This window comes from Halichoerus grypus, chromosome 10, assembly GCF_964656455.1.
Source record: "Halichoerus grypus chromosome 10, mHalGry1.hap1.1, whole genome shotgun sequence".
NCBI classification, from domain to species: domain Eukaryota; kingdom Metazoa; phylum Chordata; class Mammalia; order Carnivora; family Phocidae; genus Halichoerus; species Halichoerus grypus.
The window spans coordinates 61,075,312-61,095,703 of record NC_135721.1 but is presented as its reverse complement, the minus strand read 5'-3'; the positions used below and the strand labels follow the sequence as shown (position 1 = coordinate 61,095,703).

Genomic DNA, 20,392 nt, shown 5'->3' with positions numbered 1-20,392 from the left:
ATTCACTTTCTCAAGCCTTCAGTGTTACTTATTACATAAAATCCCAATGTATATACATGAGATATAAAAGGCTCTCTCTCCGTCATCTGGTTCCTGCCCAAGTCTCCAGGCTCACCCCCATCTGCCTTTCTTCTTGAACTCTATTCTCTAGCCTTTTGGATCCACTTGGAGTTTCATGGGGGCAGAATACTAATTCACACTTGTACACCTTTGGCTATAATATGTCCTCTTTTAAAAATATCTTTCCCAGTCCTCTTTTCATCTCACAAACAGTGAATTATTTTTTAAGACCTAGTTCAAGCATCCCATTACTTTATGAAATCCTCTTACCCCCAAAGTAAAATTGACAACTGTGCATTTTGTGCTAGTCTGTGCCTTGCATACTCATCATGGACCTAAAGACACATGTTACAGTTATTTATTGAGTAGTCATATATATTTAGTGAAGGAAAACCGATTTTATTAATATTTATTTTTAGGTTTTGGTATTAGGTCTGATGCATAACAGACCCTGAAATGTTGGTGGAGTGAATGAAGAATCTCTGTCGCTACATCATGGGAACTATACTGAGACAGCAATGCAATGTGTGTGATGAGTCTCCAAGCACTTTGATAAGGCCCTCCTCATATCACCTAGTTGAAACTTTTAGTAGCTGTTTACCTGTTTATCATTTTACTATTATGTCATCTCTTTGCTCATAGAGTAACTTCCAGAAGCAAATTTTATGTCCACAAGTTAGGAGGGTTGCCATTTTGTATCATTTTTTTCTTATATTGTATTAGTTTTGATTCAAATCTAACAAACCCTGTTGACTGCCTATCCAACATCCATCTCTCTGTGCCACCCCACAGTTTATCCTTCCAAACAGAATCCTCTTCATTCCAGGGTTACCTTTCCTTTGCAAGACTGCGTACTTCTGAAGAGGTTGCTTCCCTTCCCAAGGGGGTGGCTCCTGATCAGTCTAAGACAATCATAGTGGCCCTATACCCCAAAGCTACCTAAGGATGGTTTGAAGTTCTTGTGATACAATTCTGGCAATGAGATGTAAGATGAGTCTGTTGGAGATCTTTTGGAAAGTTTCCCTCTTACAAGAATGGTACCCAGGAAGAAATGGTCTCTTGTTCTCTGGCTGTCATTCTATCTATATGTGACACCTAAAACTACTATGGCCATCTTGTGACATTGAGGGAAGCCAGCATTTAGATGAAGCCAACACTGAGACCAACATAGCAGAAAAACAGAAGGAATCCAATCTGGATGTCATTGTGGAATCTCTGATCCTGCCCCAGCTAGAGCCCTCAGTCTCCTTCTAGACTTATAATTATGTTGCCTGTGGTTGAAGGTCTCATAACTGACACAGACAAGTTTATCATTGTGATCTGAGAGGGCCAGGGCCATTTGTTTAATACATACCATCTGGTACTTCGAAGGTAAGATAGAAATATGTGAAGTATACTCAGAATAAAGGCAAAAACCAAAATGACCACCTGTGAAGATTCCAGTTCTACCATATTTATCAATAACTATTTTGAATGAATCAATCAATAACTGAAGATTCTGTTTGAGGAATTATAATAAGTGCTTATCAGGAACACAGACTCAAAGCAGTCATAACCTTTTTCTGTATGAGCTAATGGTGTCATTCGTGAGCTGACTTAAATTACTATACAATAAAGAAGAAAGTAATGGATATTATGGTAGTGGTAATGATCCAACGTTTTATTGAGCAATTACTATGTACTAGACACTTGTTCTAAGTCCTTCCCAAGAACTTTTATTTGCATCGGCTATATTTTCTCTTTCAAATATTTTCCTCACAGACCACTTCACAGCCTATAAATACTTATATGCCACTACACTTATATAAGTCTCTCTCATTCTGTAAGAGAGAAGAGAAAACCACTACCTTTCCTGACTTTGCTTTCCTCTCAGGATACCACCATGTTCCCCTTTACAAACTTCAAGTTTTGTTTTTTTTTTTATCGTTAATAAACATTATTCTTTAGAGCTGTTTTAAGTTCATAAGACAATTGAGAAGAAAGTGCAAAGTTCCTATATATCCCTGTCCCCACGCATACACAATCTCTCCCACTAACCATATCCCCCCACCACAGTGGTACATTTGCTATAATCCATGAGCCTATATTGACACATCATTATCACCCAAAGTCCATAGTTTGCATCAGGGCACATTCTTGGTGTTTTACGTTCTGTGTTTGGGCAAATTTAGAATAACAAACATCTACTGTCACACAGAATAGTTGCACTGCCCTAAAAGTCTCTTGTGCTCTGTCTATTCATCCCTCTGACCCCCTTTACCAAGTGTTTTGAAAAAATAAATACATGACACCTTCTTCTACAAGCCTCTGATTTCTTCACATCATGTTCCTTCTTTGATCCACTGCACTTATTTTCATTCCCCTCATTTTTCTGAAACCGCCATGAAAAAGGTCACCCTTGACCATGGTATTGACAATTCAGTGACTGTACCCATGCTGGCTACTTCTTTTGTCATCCCCTCTATAGCAACATCATCTATCCAGTTGACCCAAGCCAGAAACCTCCACCTTTACTTGTCTCTCACCTCCTTTCCCTCTCACTTGTCAATCTTATCATTCTACCTCCAAAATTTTTATTGCATATGTTTCTCCCGGGAGAAACAACTTGTCCCACCTTAGGCTTCCATCATCTCTCCTCTAGACTACTGTAAATACTTCCGAGCTTATTCTCATGTCAACCTACACCCTACAGTTAAAAGTCAGAGTAGCTTTCTGAAACGCCATTGTCTCCCTGGCAATCCCTGTTTGAAATACTTTAATAGTATCTCTTCCTTGCAGAATAGCATCTAAACTCCTCGGCTCTGTTGTAAAGGTCTTCACAATCCTGCAAAGGTGCTCCTTCTCAGTGCCACCTCTAGCCACTCCTCCTCCATGTTCTCTCTTCTACCTAGACTGGAGTAGTCTGGGCCCTGAGCATGTGTACCTCCACCGCTCGGTGACTTTGTATAGTCTATTCTCTAGGTGTAGAATGCCATCTCTCCCTTGTCCAGGTAATGAACTTCTACTGCCGCAGAGGCACATTGCAAATGTTCCCTGCTTTCCGAAATACCCATCTTTTCATAGCACTTTTCATAGCACATCAAAACTATTGTGCTGTGTTGGTATATTTGTTGATGTGCCTGTTCCGTTTTCTTAAATGTGAGCTTTTGAAACAAGGAACTCTATCTCATTTACCTCAATATCTCTAGTACCTGGCACAGTGTCGAGTACTTAATAAATGTTTGTTGCATTAAGGCTATTGTGATGGAGTGAGCAGAGTGTAATGGGAGCTCTGAGAGGGAACAACTGGCAGGGGGGTTTTATTCATTCATTCATTCAACAGTTAAGTACAAAATGCATATTATGAGCCAAGCATTCGCCTAGGCACTGGACATAGTGAACAAACAGAAGAGTATCTTACACTCATGGGACATAACATTCTGTTTTAGTGGGAGATGACAGATACAGTGTGTTTGGCAAAGGGCCAGTATCATGAATGAATGAAAGGGATAAGACAGAAGTACAAGGCATAAGGAGTGGTAAGGGCCATTGACAAACTGAGCAGCCCATGACCCACCGAAAGGCATTTACTTAAGATCACATTAAAACATCAATAACAGCAGCTGTGCATGACCCGGCCACTGAATGTATTCGGGGGCCAGATTTAGTCTGTAGCCTACCTCTTTGTGGTCCCTGTTGCAGAAGCATCTTTGTTCCCAGATCTTGTTCCTTGAAAAAGCAGGGAGAAGGCAGTAGATCCTTGAATGCTGGCAGAATATCCTTATTAGTTTGACTGCAGTCTACCTTAATAACAGCACCTCACTTTGTCTTAGCCTCTTTATCCTATGCTTATAGCTTAATTTTTTCAACAGCCACAAAGCTGTCCTGAGAAAATAGTCCACTTGCATTCCTTGGAAAGAATATCCTTGTACTTGGAGATCAAAAGCCCAGCAGTGAGAGCACCAAGGGGCAAAAAGAGCATGGGCTCTCTCATACCACATTCAGAAGCTTGGGTGTATTAAAACAACTTCTGCAAGCATCCTTTTTAGGGGATAGGAGAACAAAGAAGTGTGCCATTAGTATGTGTGGGTATGACTAGATGGCAGAAAAATAAACTTCATAATATTTCAAAGATGAAAAGGCACTTTTAAGGAACTCTAAATTAACCCTTTCCTTTTACAGACAGGGAAACTGAAGCTCAGGAATTAGTAACTTACCCAAAGTTGTGCACCTGGCATATATTAAAACAGTGTGAATAGTTGACCATCTACTTCTGCCCTGTGTTAGCAGCCAAGGGTTTTAAGCAATACAGATAGATTGGAGGCTCTGACCAGCAAACCGTAGGTGTTTTTCCAAATTTCTGTGATCTAAATGGCCAGCTCTTAATAGGGAAGAGATCTATGATAGAGGTAGCTGGAGATGGATTATAGTTGATAGAAGATGTGAGGATGGTGCATGAAATGTGTTTTACTCCAGCAAGAAAATTAAAGCAAGAGGTTTGCAGAATTATAAGTTCTGATAGTGTGTGGGAGAAGAGTACTGTTTATCTATTAAATGATTTATTAATCCAATTTATCTATTAAATTATTCATTCATTCATTCAGAAATGTTGAACCCTTTCTATTACTTACTTCTGAACTAAGTGCTGTGAAAGACATAATATAGTAGAGTGCTCCTCCTTCCCTGGGCTCAAAGAGCTCACAGTCCCACAGGGAAGCCAGATGTGCAGGCAAATCATCACAATGTTCTGTGCCATGTGAACATGTATGTTGTTCCTGAATAAAGGGAAAGTCTACCTGAGCACTGAAGGCAATTTGCTCTAAGTCAAGTGCTGTATTAAAAATACTATTGCACCCTCCCTAGTCATCCTAACAATGCTGCCTGTGCACTAATAATCCTCTGAAGAATCTTTCTCCCTCAAGAAAATTAACCTGCTTAGAAGAGATTATGAAGAGGTTTTCTGCTTCTTTTGAAGTTACAGTACTTGCCAAGTGATGTACCCTGTGTGTCTGTGACACTGTTCCCAGAAGGACCAAGGCCCCTGAGTCATAAGATGGCAGTCATTCTCTGCAGCCATTGGCTCCCAAGTAGCAGGCATTTCCATCCATCTGCAAAAGGAAGAAGAATTAGCCGCCTGCTTGAATCAACCGTATGTGTGTTGGTTAGGAGTTGTTATGAGACGTACCCCTGACAAGAGCCGAGTTGCCCAGCCAGCTTCCCTTTATCAGATGGGCCAGTGCCAATCATCATTGTTCTCGCAAGGTGATAGCAGGAGTTGTTCCCCTTTAGAAGATGGTGGCATTCTGGCAGGGTCACCATGGTGTTAAGATGCATAGCATTTGTCAGGTTTGCCTAGGACTTCTGGAGGTTTAGTTATGAAACTTGTTAATTGAGCTATAAATATAGCTGCAGCCTTTGCCTTCCAGTAAGGCAGTGTGTTAATTTGGGTTTGGCAGGGGGATGGTGCAAGCTGCCAATGTTATGTTAGGATTAGTAACGTGCAGTACATTTTAACTCCACTTCCCCATGTGCCATGCTTTCCTCCTCTGTTTGTTATCTTTCTGAGGGAAGAGAGAAGAGAAAGCAAGCTCATCATCATGGGCATCTTACATTAGGGATATTTATCTGCAGACCTGCTTTTCACCTTACAGGTCTTCAAGTGGAGGGAGTTTGAAAGATAAATGAAGAAAACCTCTGCACCACAGCAGAGGGCTCAGACACAGACTTCTGCCCTGAGATTAGAGTAACTAAGGTTGCCAACAGCAGGATGTTTGCTCTTACTTCCCCATCGTCCCCCACCCCAACTCCTCTCTATAGTTTTAGTGCCTTAAGGTGAATGTGATAATAACAAATACATGTTCTCCACAATCAAAATACGTTCTCCCTCCTTTTTACACACATAAAATTACATGTGGAATGGAGTGGGTTTGTTTACTTGTTTCTTCTTCAAATACTTATGAAAGGGTAAATGTATCACTTGTGCATCTCACTGAGAAAAAAAGTGCATGGATTTTAAACTGTACATAAAAACAACCTTGGCTGTGTGGTTTATGCTCATAGGGGAAGGAAAGGGTGCTGCAGAAGCAGTTGTACCATGCCTGCTTAGAGATCCTTGGTAAGTATTAGTTGAATGAATGAATGAATGAATGGGTGAGTCTCAAGTAAGTGGAGTTTTGAAAGAGTGGCTTTTGTAGATTATCCAGTCTACCATGTCTGCTTTCTTTTCTTAAAACACATCAGTGACCTGGAAATAGGTTGGCAAAAATGGGAATTCTGTTTGTTGGCAATGTGGTAGAGGAAAGAACTCACTTCCAGCTAAGTAGTATCAGATATTTAATTTTTTTTTTTTTCTGAAGCACCTGGCTTGAGTAGAAATATGAAAGAATGTAGAAGTCTAACATTCATGTGGGTCTCTCTGGAGACAGTGCTGATTGCATTTCCCTGGTTATGAAATGTTAAAGAGAAATCAGCTTGAACTAAATATTCTTTGTTTTTCATTTTGCTTTCCCCTTCATGGGCATGTCTCTCACCTCTGATAAGTAGAAATTTCCATTCCTTTTTGTTCTTTGTTTGTTTTTTTACTTAGAGCCCTGTGTTTTTCTTTTTTCTTGGGTTGAACTCTAGAAGTGAAGATGTTATATCATGGGTGCAGAAATTTGCTCAGCTCTAATGAGGATGGTGTTAATTTTTTGCTGTTGTTTTTTATAATGAAACTGTAGCCTGCCTCGACTACACCAGCTGTTAATTGTATTTTCCTTAAGTCCTTTTGATACTCATTTGAGATGCATTTTATAACCCATCTGGTAACCTTGCTGCTAACCAACAATTATAGTCTGACATCTGAATACAAAGAACTTGGGACAAGCCACAGTTGTACATGGAAACTTTTAAAACAATGTCTCCCTTAATATATTCTTTACTAAAAAACATTGTGAAGAAATGATTATAGCCTCACTAAATTCTGACATGCTAAAAAAATGGCCGTTCATTCTTTGGAAATTTGTACCAACTTAGTGATTGGGAAATTGAGAGAATAATAATAATAATAATAATAATAATAATAATAAAGCACAGACTATGCCAGGAAGCCAACCTTTCCTCTGCTTCACCCCATTCACAAGCTTGACATAGCCTGGACCAATATTAATTCCAACAGTTTGAGGTGGACAGAGAGTGGGTGCTACTCACATTGTGGTTACTTTGGAGACTGAAGAGTCTGGAATCAAACTGATAGGATTATTAGAGTCTGAAGCGGGGCTGCTCTGGGCAGTTGTGGGGTTTTGTACTTAGGCACTAGGCCGAGTAGGCAAGTGTGGGCTGGAATCTAGCCCTGGTACTGCTTGCCAAGCTATGTGCCCCAGCCTGGGGCTGATCAGCTGGGAGGAAAGGGCCTTTCTGCAATTCATCTGCCAGGGTGGAGTGCCTTTTTATAACTCGCACAAAGATGCACTGTGTGCTAAAGGTGGTTTTGGCTGGAAATAACTGTTGAGGGGGATCCTGTCTTCTCCACTGCTATTGTGGATCTGAAACTCTCCTGAGTTCTAATAGTCCTTTCATTCAAGCCCCCTTCCCCATCTCCACTGTGGGAGGAGGAGTGAATTATACAACTGGGGCATCTGGAAGGAGATTCTAAGCCTGGGTAACTGCCCCCATTCTGCTTGATGTCTTTTTAGGGAACCGGCTACCTGCACATCCTACAGGTGGATGTGGTGGTAAAGAGGAGAGGGAAGAAAGGCCTGACCCAGTCCAATGTCTCCAATTCCAGGAAGCCCTCTTGCCCATTTTCCCCAACCTTGGTTTATTCAGTAAGAAAGTTCTAATTTGCACCACCCCCCACCACGGCTCACTCTTCTGTCTTCATTTTTCAGTTGGTTCAGAATTCAGGAAGAGGGGTGCTATTTATTGGACTCCCAACAGGATCTTATAGACCATACAATTCCCCATTTCCCTCCACACCCATACTTATAACAGAATTGTTCTATCCAGCAAAAGCCATGAACTGGTGGGCTCTTGGCCAGATCCAGCCTACATCATGTTTTGTTTGGCCCACAGAGTATCTTTTGGAAATAATTGCACAAACATTTAAAAATGGGAGATTGCATGTCCACATCAAGATTTCTGGCCCTTCTTAAAAAATAAAAATGGAAAAGCTGTCCACATTAGGCCAGCCTCCCCACATGGCAATAATCAGCTAGCATTGTACTCCCTTTTCTGCAAGGCACACTCTCCAACTTTCCTTTGTCCCCTCCACTCTCCATTGGCTCCTGGGCTGAGGCTGGGTGTCAGCTACCTATCTATCATACTCTTAACATAGTTTTGTTTTGTGTTGAATTAAATGAGTGTCCCTTTATTCTTATGTCCCTTTTAAAAGTTGATGGGAAAGGCTCCCTTACTGAAGACACAGGAGAGAGCAAATGTCTTTATGGAACCATAGATTATTTCCATATGTTTAATGTATATTTTTTTCCTGGATGATTCACACATTATGCTACCTACCTGGCTCCTATAGTCAGTTTGGATTGCTGTAACATTTTTTTAGCTTTAGTTTTTTTTAGTCTTTATGTTTCTTTCAAAATATAACCAATGAAAAAGACTTTGCTGCTTTCTTAGCCAATTCATTCTACTACATGGAAGCTCTTCCTTATCTTAAGCTGGTACCTGTCCCCTGCACTTTGCACATGATAATATTGGCTCAGCCATCTGGTGTCAAGTAAACAAATATCCTGCTGGAAGTTCTTAGAATTGTTCACTAATATTTCTTGTTCTCCTTCTGGATGTGGCAGAATTTTACTTCCTCCAAACCCTTGAAGTTCTTGACTGATGGACCCCTGCTTCCACTTGGCAGTTTTCACATATGAAGGTCATTCCTTTGTCTTCATTTTTGTTTCCTGGGATAAAATTCCATTTAGCACATGCTTATATGTTCTCTAAATATGTGACAACGTCCCTTTCCACTCAATTGTAAGAAAATCTCTCTTAAAATAAATATTCCTATGGTCAACTCTGCCAACAGCTGCAGAACACTCCAGAACAGAGTGAAATCTACCTCAAGACCAGGAAAAGGACAATGTGACCCATTCCTTATTTAAGATAGTGTCACATTGGGCCTGTTTGCTATTTTATCTGTTGTATAGCCATGAGTTTTTCTCTGATAGGGGCACCAAGAAACATGTCTTGGAGAGCACAGTTGCCATCCAAGGCTGGAGAAAAGTATGGGTATTCTTCAAACCTTCCATTGAGTTCCTGCCATGCTTGAATGTATCCAAATTCTCCTTGGATTTGCTGGAGTGTTTCACTTTTATCTGTAAGCCTAGACTTACTTGGGGAGAATGAGCTCCAAAGTTTACTGACTAGTTTATAAACAGGTTCATAATCCCTTTTTTGATGCTGAACAACATCTTCCAAATTTCAGGAGATAGTCTCTGGTTTTAGTACTCTGATCATTTTTCTGACTTGAACTGAGTAACCTTTGATTTCCTGGTCCTACCAACAAAAGACTGTCTTTTCCATTTGGGGGCTTTTTGTAACAATTTTTAAACATTTTCAATAATTCATCAGAATTGAAATAATATGTAATATATTGCAGTTTTAAAATAAATGCACATACGTACATACATATATCTTCTCGTCAAAGTTAGTGTCTCCTTTTGTTTCTGCCTGAATGTGTGTTTGGATGGTATAAAGAATGACAAGGAGCAACTAAATGGGAACTACAAAGAAGAAATAAAATCCCCATTGCTTTTCCCTATAAACCTGACAGCCTCTCAAGTCTGCCTAGCCCTTATTCAGTCTAATGGAGAGATGAAGGCTGAAGGTTCTAAAGGTCAAAGTAAAGCACTGGCTCATCACAGATGTCCCACCTACTGATTAGAACTTGGGGCAAGGTACAATAGAAAGAACGTGGAATTCTGCAATAAGTACTTTCTAAGAAAGCTCCAGCTCTGAAGGTGATTAAGCCATTTGGCAGGTCTAAGCCTCATACTTTCCTGGTTTGTAAATCTTTTACTCTCCTGACTTCCTTGAGATAATGTGAGAATCAGATTCAGTATGGGAATATCCCTTTCAAGTGGACTGCTCTGAATGTGCTCAGTTGTTTTTATTACTGTTCTTCCAGGCTGTGTGGCAAGTAGAGGCATATTTTGTAGGAAGGGATAAGTTTCCCAGAAATGTTTTGAGTGGCCCCAGTTGTCTTTCCACCCCTGCCATTTCTCCCTCCATAGCCCTTTAAATGACACAACCCAAAAGAGTAATAGTGAGGCTTGTTTCCTGTATCAGGTAATCTTCACTCTTACCCCTGCTTCAAATTGAAGCCCCAAAGGAATTCAGTGTCCCTCCCTGGGTTTTTTGCTGAGTTTACGTGGGAAGTCCCTAAAGTCACAGGCCCTAGAAAAGCTAATGTCTAAAATGGAGAGATTATATTGTATTTAGGGACTATATTGTATTGGGCTGAGCTCAGACATTGGACTTCTCTGGCATGGTGTACCTCAGTGGGAGGACCATGACACCAAGGTGCTAGAGGGGTTACTGAAAGGGTCCAAGAGTGCTGTGGGAAAGGGAGGTTTTCAAAAGCTGACCACTTCACCAGAATCTCTTTTCTCCTTTCTTCGTAGTAGTATGTGTCATTTCATCCCATCTCCCACTTCTGTCCCTAGGAATAAGTTGTTTTTTTCATCAGACAAGCATGATTTAAGGATCCTGAGTACAATCCTGATAACTGGGCATTTGGTCAGTGCTATTTTCTTTAACAGGGACTAGCCATTTTCCAGTTTATTTGCTGGATACTTTGAAGTTTCCAGTGTGTTGCTTTCAAGTGGCTTAGGGAATCCACTTTTAGGGCCATGTAGAAATACACTTTTCTGCCAAGGTTTGGTTTCTGAGGTGGGAATGCCTGTAAATTATTGCTGCCTTCTTATTTTTCATTTTTAAAAAAATGAGAATTATTTTGAAGCAGACCAACTATGTTGTGGACTGAACTGGTAAAGGAAAAAGAAAGAGGGTTTCAGGTAATCCAGTCAGTCCTTTCTGGGAGAGCAGAAAACGGGGGTATAAATGAATCAACAGATATTACCCTTTTATGTGTGCTCCCATCTTAAGTGTATTCGGTGTAATAAGAATATATAAGCTAGAGGGGAAGACTTTGTGATCTATGCCTCAGATTTATTTCTACTCCCTGGAGTCACTGCTTCACTAACCTTGCTCTGCCCCACATCATCCTTCATCCTTCCAAAGTAAATAAAAGGAGTTCTCTTCAGCTTTTTTTTTCTTAATTAGCTATCAAAATTTGAGGTGTCACCCAGACTTTGAAGGCCCCTCTGACACTGTCTTAAGAATGTGGGGGTCGCCCCACTGTCCTTGACCAACTTGCCCCTCTTCCATCAGCGGTTGCCAAGATATATGCAGCCACACACACGTTTTCTGCCTGGCTCCCACTGCCAGTTCCAGAGATGGCGGAGCTCCTGGCCTCTGTTTGTATATAGAGCTGTCTGAAATGCATTCGGGATCTCTTGAGGTGAAAAGAGTTATATAAACAGAGAATGTTATTATGGATTCTTACTACAGATGGAAATGACTGGGTATTCTCAAAATAAATAACATTTCACATTTTTATAGATATGTAACATAATATGCATGTGTGTGTGTGTGTATTTATATTCTTTCCATCTTGAATACACAGCCTCTCCTTCCTCAGCACTTGGATAAGCCATTCATTTTGCCTCCTGCTTTTTTGATTCTCTTCTTAAGAATTCATTTAATTGTTGCCAGCGTTTGGGGAGTGAGGATGAAGCGGTTATAGGCTTCCTGCTAGCTCCCACCAGATAAGCCTGCCGTGGCTATAGCAGGAGAGCTGAATGCTGAAAACACTTAAGTTCTGTTTCTCCACTTCCCCTCTAAAGAAAGATCAATCAGCTTGTGGCTCAGCATAATTACAAATGGAAACTTCCTAGAAGAGGTGCCCAGAGTTGGAGGATTCAGCGTAAGGCACCTAGATTCAGAAGTTGCTTGTTTAGCTATTTTGGGTGTTCCCCTCCTCTTTTTATTGAATCTGCATATTTATTTTCTTTGAATTCTAGAGGGCAAAGCATGCCATGTCTCATTTACATTGATCTACTCTCAGTAAAACAAACAAGTGAGCGTAGGTAAAAGAATGATAGGATTATCACTTTCATAATGGTGCCATTCCCACAAGGAAAATCTTGAGTATTGGGACCCTATGCCTGGGGTTTGCAGAAATGAGCAAAGATGCCAGAGATTTATCCTGAGCCAGGGAGGAGGAAGATTGGCATCCACAAGTCCAGGCAACACAAGGCGGACAACAGCTGGCTTTGCCAGCTCCACCTGGCTCCAATAAAGGACTGGCTAGCATCCTTGGCAGTGGCTGGTGGGAGAGGCAGACAGAAGCCAGCTGCCCCGAGGCTGGCCAGTTCTGGTGGAAGGAGGTGGAAGATGGAGAGGTAGCTGGGTGAGAGGGCCTCAGGCCCTCAGTATGGTGCTGAGAGAATGGCTGACTTGGGTGAATTCAGGCCAATTAGAGAGTGATCTTTTCACACTCAGCCATCTGGAGATGCCTGCAAGGGGACTGACTCTCCTCAATGATAACGTCCAAATTTTAAGAGGATTTAATGAAATTTTAAACTAAGATTTACTGAATGCCTCATACATGAACAGGTTCTTCGATAGGTGCTGTGGTCAATAATAAGAATGATCACAATAGTGGTAAGAACAAGATGATAATGATAATCGCTAGTCTTTAATGAGCACTTAATAAGTGCCAGATTCTGTTAGCCTCACCATCTTACTCACAATCTTCCATAATATAGGTCTCACCATTATCATCACCCTCATTTTACAAGAAGGAAACCAAGATTTAGGGAGTTTAAGTAGTATCACTGGAGTCATAGAATTAGGTGATAGCTGGGATTGGCACCCATGCAGTCCAACTCTTAATCTGAATCCTGCACTATGTGGAAGAATTTATGGTCTGTAGTTAAGAAACTAGTAGTCTAGTGAATAAGGTAGGCATGAAAGAAAATACATGGTAATGATGAAAATAATCCCATAGTAAAGCACTCTGCAACAAAACAAATTCAGATATAACATGATTGAATATTGGATTTCATTACTGGATTCAAACTCACCTGTATTCAAAATTGACTACATAATAACTCAACTTGTATTTTTAAGGTTAAATTTTTTGCACTCCATGCAGAGTGATGTGGAGTGGTGTTACTGTAGAGTAATAGTAATAGTAGCTGATTTGTATAGTATACTGATAGCAACTGATTTTCATTGGCCATGTACCATGAAGTCATTAATTCTAGTTCTTATAACCATCAATGAAAGTAAATAATGTTATCCCTGAGGTACATGGAGCCTAAATGATCTGTTTAAAGTTCAGAATTAGTAAAGTGGCAGAGCTGGGATCAGAATGGAGAGAGAATGATACCAACCCAATGCTTTCTTCACTATGCCATCCATATTGCCGGTCTTCAATAAAGTGGGATGTATGAAAAGACTACATATGGTACAGTTACACAGGGTAGGAAGCATATTTAATTGTATGGAAGGAGTTTTCATAGGAAAGAGGAAGCTGACATTTACTGAGTTCTCCCTATGTGCCAGTCACTGAACTGAACACTTAGCATGTATTCTTTCATTTAATTTTGTAAAAGCCAAGTCAGGAGTTTATGGATGAATAGGAATTTTCCAAAGAAGCTGTGGGGAGGTGTAGCTATTCCAAGCAGAATGAATAGTATGGAAAGTGTAGAGGCATGAAATATTATGGTGTGATTGTGGGCATTAAAATCATTTTGGTATTATGAAAGCATAGAGTACAGTACAGAAGTGGAGTGTGTCAGGGATGCCTGGGTGGCTCAGTCGGTTGAGCATCCCACTTTTGATTTCGGCTCAGGTCATGATCCTCAGGGTCATGAGATGGAGCCCCGTGTTAGTCTCCACACTCAGCGGGGAGTCTGCTTAAGATTCCCTCCCTCTGCCCCTCCCCCCCCACTTGTGTGCACGTGGGTATGTTCTCTCTCTTTCTCTAAAATAAATAAATCTTAAAAAAAAAAAAGTGGAGTGTTTTAGTGTGGGGGGATGGAAGATGGTGGTGACTGAAGATGATGTTGTAAAGATAGAACTCCAGTGACACTAAAGAGGTTCTTGGACCAAGGAACATAGGTCTTTTCCTATAGATATCAGGTAGCAAAGTGAAGGGAGAAACAAATCTAGGTAAATATTTAATTTTCCTAAAAAATCTTGAAAAGTAAAGCAATTATCCCATTTCTCTTAAGCCAATAAGAAAACAAGTTCACATAGAAAGATGAAGGAATTTATCCAAAATCATGCAGTTTGTAAATGGCAGACCTGGGCTTTGAACCCACTTTTATTTTTTTGGCTCAAAAACCACATTTGTTTTATACTGAGTTGTTGTTGCTTGAAGTAGCTTGGTTCCAGAGATTGGGAAGGAAATGAACAAAAGAAGATGGACAGAGTAAGTGCTCAGCAGCTTCAGACATGCTCATCCAAGATGGTCCTGTTACCAAAATTAATTTATTTCTTCTTACAGATTTGTATTAAAATTCCCAATAATTACCCTTGCCACCATGGATTTTTAAAAATGTTAGTCAAGAAAGGCAATGTTGTAAGATGGAGTCACACAAGAGTATGAAGGAAATGACCACTTCAAATAAAGATGGAGCTTCTCTAACTTCTTTCACTAGCTTGGTTGCCACTGTTTAAGTTTAGAAAGTAGGGCAGCCAAGAATTGCTGGTGCTGGTCGTGCATGCACAACGACACCCAATGAGGACAAAAATCTTACTAGCAGTCTACTTGCCTAGTCCCAACACTGAGCTGTCTCCATCTGGAGGAAAGGATCCATTTTTCTACCCATACAAAAGTGCCATATGGGTTAGCAGAAGCCACCCTCAGGAAAGAAGGAAGCATCAATAAATTGGCAGTTCTCGTCAAAAGTTTGATTTAGTATCCACAATTTAGATCAAGAAGCACCAATGTAACAATTGTTTGCATAATATGCATAAATGGTAACATTTAACTTCAAATTTAATGGTGCTTTCAGCCTCTACTCCAGGTTGTTGTTAACCTTCCCATGAGTTTGATGTTCTTGATTGACACTGCATGTTGTTTTGCTTGGTTTTGTGTTTGCTTATATTTTGTCCTAACGAGAATGGAAAGAGCTGTGGTACAGGGGTCAGAGAATTCACTTTTCTATTCAGTAGTTGGCTGAACATTGCCATGTTGGTTACTTTCTCAGAACTCCACTTTCCCTAGCTTTGAATTGTGCCTAACGATACCTACTTCACAAGGGTGTTTAATGGGTAGTGCCTGGATTGGAAATAAGTGCCAAAAAGTGGTCATGGTTATCTGATTATCCATGTGCTACATACTAGTAGTCAAGATAACACAGGTACATCTTCACCCAGCCTGGCTTGGAACTGCTATCACTCCAGATCCCCGAAGTGACAGGTTTACTCCAGGGAAAAATAATGGATTATGGATTCAAAATAGGGAAGTTGTGAGGGGATGCAAGGGCCAGTCTTCCAGGTGGCCTGACTCCACACCACCTATGGTTTATATTTTTTTGCTAGCCACTCTTTAAACCTTTCTCTGGTAGAAATCCATTCATCATGACACTATTTTATTAATATAACATGGGATGTATAAAGCTATACATTAATTTTACATATAATATGTATTTAGATTATACATTAATACAAGTATCTGTATTGTCTCCTTCAAGTCTTTTGCTCAAACATACCTTCTCAGTCTATCACAATCACTCAGAATAAAATCCACCTTCCTCATAGCACACCTTCTCCTCCTTTCCTATTTTATTTTGCATCTCCTCATTATTTATTACCCTCTAACATGCTACTTACTTGTTATTTTTTTCATGTATCCCCCTCCCCCCACACATACCAGAATATATGCCCTATGAGAACAAAGATTCTGTTCTTTGTTTTAATATGCTTTTTCCAGCACCAAAAATCTAGTAGGAGGTCAATTTGAAAAAGGAAATTATATTATTGTTGCTTTTCTGCCCTGATTTCCAGGATCTGAGAGCTTATTTTAAATAAACTTGTCAGTAAAATGCTTTTTCTATTGGTAGTTAAGATACAACTCCAGACATAGAAGCTCTAATTAGCATACTCAAAAATTTTACTTGGCCCATCATTTATTAAAACCAAAGTAATTTCCCAATTGTCCAGAGTGATACATTTTCCCTTGGGATAAGAGTAGGAGGTTGCTTTTGTCTATTTCATAGAATGAAATAAAATTTAAAAGTATGTCTTCCATCTGTGATTTTCTTCCCCACAGTATTAGAGACTTCTAAGATTGTAATGTCAATCTGAGGTATTACCCAATAGATAGTAATTAAAGACTTAAATCTTGACACAAACAATGCAGAGATACTGCTCTGAAAGGGTAAAGAAAAAATGAAGTCCATCTGCTCCAAATCCCTCCATGTGAAAATACTTGTTTATAAATTGTGAAGTCCATATATATGTGTGTGAGAGTGTATGTTGCTTTTTCAGTAATGGTTATTTCAAGCAAGTGAAGAGCTTTACTTTTGTCATCTATGCATAACATTTGTATGAAAATAATGAGACTTTTTGGTGACTTAATTGATCCACTGAATTTTCAGATGCTAGTTAAATAGTTAAGGCAGATGAAGTGACAAAGATTTAAAAAAAAAAATTTTAAGTAATGTAATGGAAACACAAATAAATTACAGTATGTTTGTGTAAAGGAATCATTTAACAAGACAACATACAGATATGTGTGGGTTGAGGGGGAAGATGGGAAGCTTTCTTATAGGGAAATATAAAATGGTACATAATTCAAGATCACAGACAGCTTAATCACATAAATATAAATAGAGACAGCCCATTTTATTTGTTGCCTTCTTGCTTTTATATTTTATCCTGTAACTTTATTTTGTTTAACAAACAGTGGTTTTTCTTTCTCTCTCCTTGAGTCAGTATTTTTCATTCCTGAGTTTTGGCGAGGGGGTGAGGGGGGCTGGGAAGAGGCTTAAAACATCAGTAAGAAAATACGAAGGACTGAGCTATCTTGGTCTGCAGGTTGTAACCTGTGTTTATTGTTTTTTAAGGGGTTAGGATACAACTGCTGTGGCATCCAGAAAAAGGAAAGCATACTGGCTGATTCTTGTGTGTAAGAAGCATTTCAGCCTAAGCTTAGTGAACTTCCTGGAATGCTCCCTTTGGCTGATGGAAGCTGAGCTTGTATTGTAAGCAGTGCATATTATTGTATAAAATTTACTGCAAAGGGGAGTGATATGAATAGAGAATGTATACAGTAGCTTACTGCATGCTAGCAGGTCTTTTCTGGGCTCCTAAATGTTAACTGGATAGTAATGTAAGTTATTACACTCATTAAATTAGGCCACAAACAAGTCAACAGTGATTCAGCAAAATGGCTTTGTTTGTATAGTGCAAGGAAGTCTGATAGATATCCAGTCACACATTTATGGCTAAATGGATGAAGATTTTAACATTACAGCCTAATAAAAACCCCATACTGTGTGATTAAATAAGAGGGAAAGCAGTAAAAAAGAGAATGCGTAATGACGGTAACATGTAGGTCAGTTACAATTTAATTGTCATTGCACTTCATTGCTAACATATCAATTCTCTGCTGCTTAGCTGAGCAGAAAACAACAACTTAACATGTACACTGGGCCCACTGACGAGTCGTCAAACCCCCACTTCCATCACCTGCTTTTGACTACTTCCTTAACAACCACATGAAGTCTTCCTGCTTTAATAGGATAATCTCGCTGAAAGCTCCTGCTGACTATTTCTTCCCATGCTCAATGCATCAATGATCAGTAAATTTACTTCACACTCTACATAGATGCTAAAATTAGATTGTTTGCATTACAACTTTCAATACTTCTGCAACAAGAAACACCTGCCTGCAGATTTATATTGTTTTGTTTAATGGCTTCAAATAAAGATAGCCTTACAGTGGCGGTACCTTGATGTACTATATCAGAGGCGCACAATGGCTGATCATTTTTCTTACTTATCCAATTTGTACTGTATTTCTTGCCATATAAGGTATAGCTTCATTATCATTAATTGCAGCTTTAGAAAAACCGAGGAAGTATTTATTCTTGCCAACTTTGCTGCAATTTTACTTATTCAGTGCAACTAAGAAAAGGAGGGGGGTAAAAAAGCACGGTATATTTAACTTTTTTTCCCCTGAATCTGGATAATTCACACAGATCTCAAAGGGGCTTTGGCACCTTTTTAAAATGTTAGCTCTAAAGAATTGTCTGTCTAGCACACTTATGCTGATCTATAGTAAAGACTTAACCGCGTACATAACTGAACTATTAATTCAGGTGCCTAAGGTGACATTTTTTATCCAGCTTAGCGTAGTCTATTCCATATAGAATAGAGCACAGCTCCTGGTAGAAAAAAATGATCCAGCAGAAGGTAGATAACTTTATTAGAATGATTAGAAACATCAACAGTTTTTTTTTTCTTTTTCCAAATCTTATTTTAATTCAGATTTCTGGGCATCGGGCCCATAGATTCCAAATGGCTCTAGTGTACATTGCTGGCAGATTTTCTTTCTTTTGCACCTTACCTACCTAGATAGAATTATGTGTCATCTAAGGGCAAGAATAAGGGCCTGGTGTTCCAGATCATGATCAAGCAAAGCGAAAACCTCAGGATAAAGTTCTACTCCTACATTGATGTCCACAGGCAGTCTCTAAGCAGTGAGAGTTAGTAGGTGTGTCTTGAATATTTAGGAAGGGCCTTGTGGTTACCTCCAAGACTGAGTTTATGAATCCCCATTCTGATTTAAGGATCAGAGATGGATAGATACAAATCCAAGGCTGTAATCATTAAGAAGACATTTATAATAACCACCTTTTTTGTGTTCGTTTCTTTCTCCTTTATTCACTATGGAATAGGAACTCCTTTCTCTGAGTTCAACCAGGGAGAAGACCAAAGTAGTACAGTACTTTTGGTTTCCATGGTGCTACTTATAAAGATTATGCAAAGTGCTTAATGAATAAGTAACTCTTCTCAACACTTTGCAGATGAGACACTTAAGAGATTTGGACAAAAATAACAATATGAATAAAAAGTTAGCTGTGGTGCTCCAAATGCCTGATTTTCTGCATATATCCCAGTCTACTCAACTGCACCAGAAGAGTGACTTATCTTCTGTTGGTATTATTCTTTGACATCGTTCTGATAATCAGTACAGGTCAAATTGGTTCCTCTGGCATGGTCAGCTTTCTTACCATCTTGGATAATCATGTCTAGTGGAATTGATGACACTCATTCCCATCTAGGAAACAACTACTGGTGATAAGCAGAAATGGCTTGACATGCCACAGATATTCCAACAACTGAGGCAGAAGACTGAGGAAGACCTATCATCTCAGAACTATCCAAACAGATTTTTTATTGGTAAGGGTTTTTTATCTTTTTATTTTAACTCATTTGTTGAGTGTTCATATACATTTCTCTCTGTCCCTGTTAGAAATAAATTGTAAGTAAAAGACTCATTTTCACAAGTAACATATATTATTCAGGGGGGATAAATGCATTGATTTTTCCATAAAAATGAACCCTGTAGATTTACAAGTGCCTGGCTAGCTAAATACAGAAATGTGATAAATTCAAATTCACAACAATGGATTTAACCACATTATCATCCAAATCATCCATTTAACCATATTTTAACCTATCTGAAAGTAGCTGGAAGAAGGGCTGGGGGAAACAGTTTTCAGGTGTTTTTAGAAATTTATGAATCATAGTTCCTACTTGTCTAATTTTTAAAACTTGACCAAAAATGCCATGTTCATTTTATCTTTGAATCAAAGAGAACTTGGCAAATTTCCTAATGACAAAGCCCATTCAGTGACTTGAAGCATTGATTCATCACCCAGAATATTAACTATTTCGATTTTTTTATGTTACTGAGCTGCTTTAAATGTTAAGGCCAATCAATGTCCTCTGGGGCCGTTTTAGATTTGTCTCTCTCAAAGCAGCAGGAGACCAGGCTTGGAATGAGGGAGCCCGAGCCTCACCGTACCTCTTGTGTGTATGTGCCTGTGCGTACATGCATGTGCATCTTGGGGAACATGTGTGTGCATGACGCTAGTGTAATGCTTGATTTGGCAAGATGGACTTCTACTTTCTCCAACAGCTGCCTTTTATAAGCTTATCTGAGACCCTGACACAATTTTTGGAAGCTCATTAGACTTAAGAGTGATTGCAAATGAAAGAGGACGCACGGTTACTCACTGACATTCATGCCTGCTTTTTAAATCTCGTGCTGTATTGT

The 20,392-nt window shown here is 39.5% G+C and overlaps 1 long non-coding RNA gene across 19 annotated transcripts in view; it reads left to right on the top strand.

Annotated features, from left to right (window-relative positions):
• Positions 1-20,392, top strand: part of LOC118533483 (uncharacterized) — a 595,288-nt gene that overhangs the window by 423,051 nt on the left and 151,845 nt on the right. For 16 of the 19 annotated variants that reach the window (XR_013441789.1, XR_013441793.1, XR_013441791.1 and 13 more), the window contains one exon: positions 19,395-19,512. The exons of the other annotated variants lie outside the window; for them this stretch is intronic. This is a non-coding gene — a long non-coding RNA (uncharacterized LOC118533483). The remainder of the gene's footprint in view (positions 1-19,394; positions 19,513-20,392) is intronic. 19 annotated transcript variants of the gene reach the window in all.